Source organism: Globicephala melas, chromosome X (genome assembly GCF_963455315.2).
Source record: "Globicephala melas chromosome X, mGloMel1.2, whole genome shotgun sequence".
NCBI lineage: Eukaryota > Metazoa > Chordata > Mammalia > Artiodactyla > Delphinidae > Globicephala > Globicephala melas.
In genome coordinates, this window is record NC_083335.1 from 39,864,036 (window position 1) to 39,871,170 (window position 7,135).

Below are 7,135 nucleotides of genomic sequence, written 5' to 3' on the forward strand. Positions count from 1 at the left end.
CACCAGAGACCTCCCAGCTCCACGGCGAAATATCAAACGGTGGAAATCTCCCAGAGATCTCCATCTCAATGCCAAGAACCTCCTCCAGTCAATGACCAGCAAGCTACAGTGCTGGACACCCTATGCCAAACAACTAGCAAGACAGGAACAACTAGCAAGACAGGAACCCCACCTATTAGCAGAGAGGCTGCCTAAAATCATAATAAGGCCACAGACACAGCAAAGCACACCACCAGATGTGGACCTGCCCACGAGAAAGACAAGATCCAGCCTCATCCACCAGAACACAGACACCAGTCCCCTCCAACAGGAAGCCTACAAAACCCACTGAACCAACCTTAGCCACGGGGGACAGACACCAAAAACAACAGGAACTACGAACCTGCACCCTGCAAAAAGGAGACCCCAAACACAGTAAGATAAGCAAAATGAGAAGACAGAAAAACACACAGCAGATGAAGGAGCAAGATAAAAACCCACCAGACCTAACAAATGAACAAGAAATAGGCAGTCTACCTGAAAAAGAATTCAGTATAATGATAGTAAAGATGATCAAAAATCTTGGAAATAGAATAGAGAAAATGCAAGAAACATTTAACAAGGACCCAGAAGAACTAAAGATGAAACAAGCAACAATGAACAACACAATAAATGAAATTAAAAATACTCTGGAAGGGATCAATAGCAGAATAACTGAGGAAGAAGAACGGATAAGTGACCTGGAAGATAAAATAGTGGAAATAACTATTGCAGAGCAGAGTAACGAAAAAAGAATGAAAAGAACTGAGGACAGTCTCAGAGACCTCTGGGACAGCATTAAACGCAGCAACATTCGAATTATAGGGGTTCCAGAAGAAGAAGAGAAAAAGAAAGGGACTGAGAAAATATTTGAAGAGATTATAGTTGAAAACTTCCCTAATATGGGAAAGGAAATATTTAATCAAGTCCAGGAAGCACAGAGAGTCCCAAACAGGATAAATCCAAGGAGAAATATGCCAAGACACATATTAATCAAACTGTCAAAAATTAAATACAAAGAAAACATATTAAAAGCAGCAAGGGAAAAACAACAAATAACACACAAGGGAATCCCCATAAGGTTAACAGCTGATCTTTCAGCAGAAACTCTGCAAGCCAGAAGGGAGTGGCAGGACATATTTAAAGTGATGAAGGAGAAAAACCTACAACGAAGATTAATCTACCCAGCAAGGATCTCATTCAGTTTTGATGGAGAAATTAAAACCTTTACAGACAAGCAAAAGCTGAGAGAGTTCAGCACCACAAAACCAGCTTTACAACAAATTCTAAAGGAACTTCTCTAGGTAAGAAACAAAAGAGAAGGAAAAGACCTATAATAACGAACCCAAAACAATTAAGAAAATGGGAATAGGAACATACATATCGATAATTTCCTTAAATGTAAATGGATTAAGTGCTCCCACCAAAAGACACACACTGGCTGAATGGATACAAAAACAAGACCCATATATATGCTGTCTACAAGAGACCCACTTCAGACCTAGAGACACATACAGACTGAAAGTAAGCGGGTGGAAAAAGATATTCCATGCAAATGGAAACCAAAAGAAAGCTGGAGTAGCAATTGTCATATCAGACAAAATAGACTTTAAAATAAAGACTATTAGAAGAGACAGAGAAGGACACTACATAATGATCAAGGGATCAATCCAAGGAGAAGATATAACAATTGTAAATATTTATGCACCCAACATAGGAGCACCTCAGTACATAAGGCAAATATTAACAGCCATGAAAGGGGAAATCGACAGTAACACATTTATAGTAGGGGATATTAACACCCCACTTTCACCAATGGACAGATCATCATCCAAAATGAAAATAAATAAGGAAACACAAGCTTTAAATGATACATTAAACAAGATGGACTTAATTGATATTTATAGGACATTCCATCCAAGAATAACAGAATACACATTTTTCTCAAATGCTCATGGAAAATTCTCCAGAATAGATCATATCTTGGTTCACAAATCAAGCCTTGGTAAATTTAAGAAAACTGAAGTTGTATCAAGTATCTTTTCTGACCACAACGCTATGAGACTAGATATCAATTACAGGAAAAGATCTGTAAAAAATACATACACGAGGAAGGCGGAAGATGGCGGAAGAGTAAGACGAGGAGATCACCTTCCTCCCCACAGATACACCAGAAATACATCTACACGTGGAACAACTCCTACAGAACACCTACTGAAGGCTGGCAGAAGACCTCAGACCTCCCAAAAGGCAAGAAACTCCCCACGTACCTGGGTAGGGCAAAAGAAAAAAAGAAAAAACAGAGACAAAAGAATAGGGATGGCACCTGCACCAGTGGGAGGGAGCTGTGAAGGAGGAAAAGTTTCCACACACTAGTAAGCCCCTTCGCGGGCGGAGACTGCGGGAAGCGGAGGCGGGAGCTTCGAAGCCGCGGAGGAGTGCACAGCAACGGGTGCGGAGGGCAAAGCAGGGAGATTCCCGCACAGAGGATCGGTGCCGACCGGCACTCACCAGCCCGAGAGGCTTGTCTGCTCACCCGCCGGGGCGGGCGGGGCTGCGAGCTGAGGCTCTGAGGCTCGGGTTTCGGTTTCGGATGGAGCACAGGGAGAGGACTGGGGTTGGCGGCTTGAACATAGCCTGAAGGGGTTAGTGCACCACAGCTAGCCGGGAGGGAGTCCGGGGAAAAGTCTGCACCTGCTGAAGAGGCAGGAGACTTTTCCTTCCCTCTTTGTTTCCTGGGGCGTGAGGAGAGGGGTTTAAGAACGCTGCTTAAAGGAACTCCAGAGACGGGCGCGAGCCGAGGCTAAAAGCGCGAACCCCAGAGACGGGCGCGAGCCGCGGCTGAAAGCGCGGAATCCAGAGACGGGCGCGAGCCGCGGCTGAAAGCGCGGAATCCAGAGACGGGCGCAAGCCGCGGCTAAAAGCGCGGACCCCAGAGGCGGGCGGGAGACGTTAAGGCTGCTGCTGCCGCCACCAAGGGGCCTGTGTGCGAGCACAGGTCACTCTCCACACCCCTCTTCCGCGGAGCCTGTGCAGCCCACCACTGCCAGGTTCCCGGGATCCAGGGACAACTTCCCCGGGAGAACGCACAGCGCGCCTCAGGCTGGTGCAAAGTCACGCCGGCCTTTGCCACTGCAGGCCCGCCCCGCACTCCGTGCCCCTCCCTCCCCGCCGGCCTGAGTGCGCCAGAGCCCCCGAAGCAGCGGCTCTTTTAACCCCACCCTGTCTGAGCAAAAAACAGACGCCCTCCAGCGACCTACACGCAGTGGCAGGGCCAAATCCAAAGCAGAGCCCTGGGAGCTGTGAGAACAAAGAAGAGAAAGGGAAATGTCTCCCAGCAGCCTCAGAAGCAGCGGATTAAAGCTCCACAATCAACTTGATATACCCTGCATCTGTGGAATACCTGAATAGACAACCAATCATCCCAAATTAAGGAAGTGGACTTTAGGAGCAAGATCTATGATTTTTTCCCTTTTCCTCTTTTTGGGAATGTGTATGTGTATGCTTCTGTGTGAGATCTTGTCTGTATAGTCTTGCTTCCACCATTTGTCCTAGGGTTCTATCCGTCCATGGTTTTTTTCTAAAATTTTTTTTCTTAATAATTAATTTTAATAACGTTATTATACTTTACCTTCTTTCTCTCTTTCTTTCTTTCTTTCTTTCTTTCTTTCTTTCTTTCTTTCTTTCTTTCTTTCTTTCTTTCTTTCTTTCTTTCTTTCTTTCTTTCCTTCCTTCCCTCCTTTAGACAACGAATCATCCCAAATTGAGGAGGTGGTCTCTGACAGCAAGATTTATGATTTTTCCCCATTTACCTCTTTTAGTGAGGGTGTAGGTGTATGCTTCTGTGTAAGATTTTGTCTGTATAGCTTTGCTTCCAACATTTGTCCTAAGGTTCTATCCGTCCCTTTTTTTTTTCTAAATAAGAATTTTTTAATTCAATAACTTTATTATACTTTATTTTATTTTTACTGTATCTTCTTTCTTTGTCTTTTATCCTTCTTTCCCTCCTTCCTTCCTTCCTCCCTCCCTCCCTCCCTCCTTTCTTTCCTTCTTGCCTTCTTTCCTTCTTTGCTTCTTCTTTCTTTCTTCCTTCCTTCCTACCCTCCTTTCCTTCTTTCTTTCCTCATACTTCTACTAATTCCCTCTACTTTTTCTCCCTTTTATCCTGAGCCGTGTGGATGAAAAGCTTTTGGTGCTCCAGCCAGGAGGCAGGGCTCTGCCTCTGAGGTAGGAGAGCCAACTTCAGGACACTGGTCAACAAGAGACCTCCCAGCTCCACATAATATCAAACGGCGAAAATCTCCCAGAGACCTCCATCTTAACACCAGCACCCAGCTTCACTCAACGACCAGCAAGCCACAGTGCTGGAAAACCTATGCCAAACAACTAGCAAAACAGGAACACAACCCCACCCATTAGCAGAGAGGCTGCCTAAAATCATAATAAGGCCACAGACACCCCAAAACACACCACCAGACGTGAACCTGCCCACTAGAGAGACAAGATCCAGCCTCATCCACCACAACACAGGCACTAGTCCCCTCCACCAGGAAGCCTACACAACCCACTGAACCAACCTTAGCCACTGGAGACAGACATCAAAAACAGGAGGAACTACGAACCTGCAGCCTGCAAAAAGGAGACCCCAAACACAGTAAGATAAGCAAAATGAGAAGACAGAAAAACACACAGCAGATAAAGGAGCAAGATAAAAATGCACCAGACCTAACAAATGAAGAGGAAATAGGCAGTCTACCTGAAAAAGAATTCAGAATAATGATAGTAAGGTTGATCCGAAATCTTGGAGATAGAATGGACAATAGATTGGACAACATGCAAGAATCAGTTAACAAGGACCTAGAAGAACTAAAGATGAAACAAGCAACGATGAACAACACAATAAATGAAATTAAAAGTACTCTAGATGGGATCAATAGCAGAATAACTGAGGCAGAAGAACGGATAAGTGACCTGGAAGATAAAATAGTGGAAATAACTATTGCAGAGCAGAATAAAGAAAAAAGAATGAAAAGAACTGAGGACAGTCTCAGAGACCTCTGGGACAACATTAAACGCACCAACATTCGAATTATAGGGATTCCAGAAGAAGAAGAGAAAAAGAAAGGGACTGAGAAAATATTTGAAGAGATTATAGTTGAAAACTTCCCTAATATGGGAAAGGAAATATTTAATCAAGTCCAGGAAGCACAGAGAGTCCCATACAGGATAAATACAAGGAGAAATACACCAAGACACATATTAATCAAACTGTCAAAAATTAAATACAAAGAAAGCATATTAAAAGCAGCAAGGGAAAAACAACAAATAACACATAAGGAAATCCCCATAAGGTTAACAGCTGATCTCTCAGCAGAAACCCTACAAGCTAGAAGGAAGTGGCAGGACATACTGAAAGTGATGAAGGAGAAAAACCTGCAGCCAAGACTACTCTACCCAGCAAGGATCTCATTCAGATTTGATGGAGAAATTAAAACCTTTACAGACAAGCAAAAGCTGAGAGAGTTCAGCACCACCAAACCAGCTTTACAACAAATGCTAAAGGATCTTCTCTAGGCAAGAAACACAAGAGAAGGAAAAGACCTATAATAACGAACCCAAAACAATTTAGAAAATGGGAATAGGAACATACATATCGATAATTACCTTAAATGTAAATGGACTAAATGCTCCCACCAAAAGACACAGATTAGCTGAATGGATACAAAAACAAGACCCTTATATATGCTGTCTACAAGAGACCCACTTCAGACCTAGGGACACATACAGACTGAAAGTAAGGGGATGGAAAAAGATATTCCATGCAAATGGAAACCAAAAGAAAGCTGGAGTAGCAATTCTCATATCAGACAAAATAGACTTTAAAATAAGGACTATTAAAAGAGACAAAGAAGGACACTACATAATGATCAAGGGATCGATCCAAGAAGAAGATATAACAATTGTAAATATTTATGCACCCAACATAGGAGCACCTCAATACATAAGGCAAATACTAACAGCCATAAAAGGGGAAATCGACAGTAACACATTCATAGTAGGGGACTTAAACACCCCACTTTCACCCATGGACAGATCATCCAAAATGAAAATAAATAAGGAAATACAAGCTTTAAATGATACATTAAACAAGATGGACTTAATTGATATTTATAGGACACTCCATCCAAAAACAACAGAATACACATTTTTCTCAAGTGCTCATGGAACATTCTCCAGGATAGATCATATCTTAGGTCACAAATCAAGCCTTGGTAAATTTAAGAAAATTGAAATTGTATCAAGTATCTTTTCTGACCACAACGCCATGAGACTAGATATCAATTACAGGAAAAGATCTGTAAAAAATACAAATACATGGAGGCTAAACAATACACTACTTAATAATGAAGTGATCACTGAAGAAATCAAAGAGGAAATCAAAAAATACCTAGAAACAAATGACAATGGAGACACAACGACCCAAAACCTGTGGGATGCAGCAAAAGCAGTTCTAAGGGGGAAGTTTATAGCAATACAAGCCCACCTTAAGAAGCAAGAAACATCTTGAATAAACAACCTAACCTTGCACCTCAAGCAATTAGAGAAAGAAGAACAAAAAAACCCCAAAGCTAGCAGAAGGAAAGAAATCATAAAAATCAGATCAGAAATAAATGAAAAAGAAATGAAGGAAACAATAGCAAAGATCAATAAAACTAAAAGCTGGTTCTTTGAGAAGATAAACAAAATACATAAACCACTAGCCAGACTCATCAAGAAAAAAAGGGAGAAGACTCAAATCAATAGAATTAGAAATGAAAAAGGAGAGGTAACAACTGACACTGCAGAAATACAAAAGATCATGAGAGATTACTACAAGCAACTCTATGCCAATAAAATGGACAATCTGGAAGAAATGGACAAATTCTTAGAAATGCACAACCTGCCAAGACTGAATCAGGAAGAAATAGAAAATATGAACAGACCAATCACAAGCACTGAAATTGAAACTGTGATTAAAAATCTTCCAACAAAGAAAAGCCCAGGACCAGATGGCTTCACAGGCGAATTCTATCAAACATTTAGAGAAGAGCTAACACCTATCCTTCTCAAACTCTTC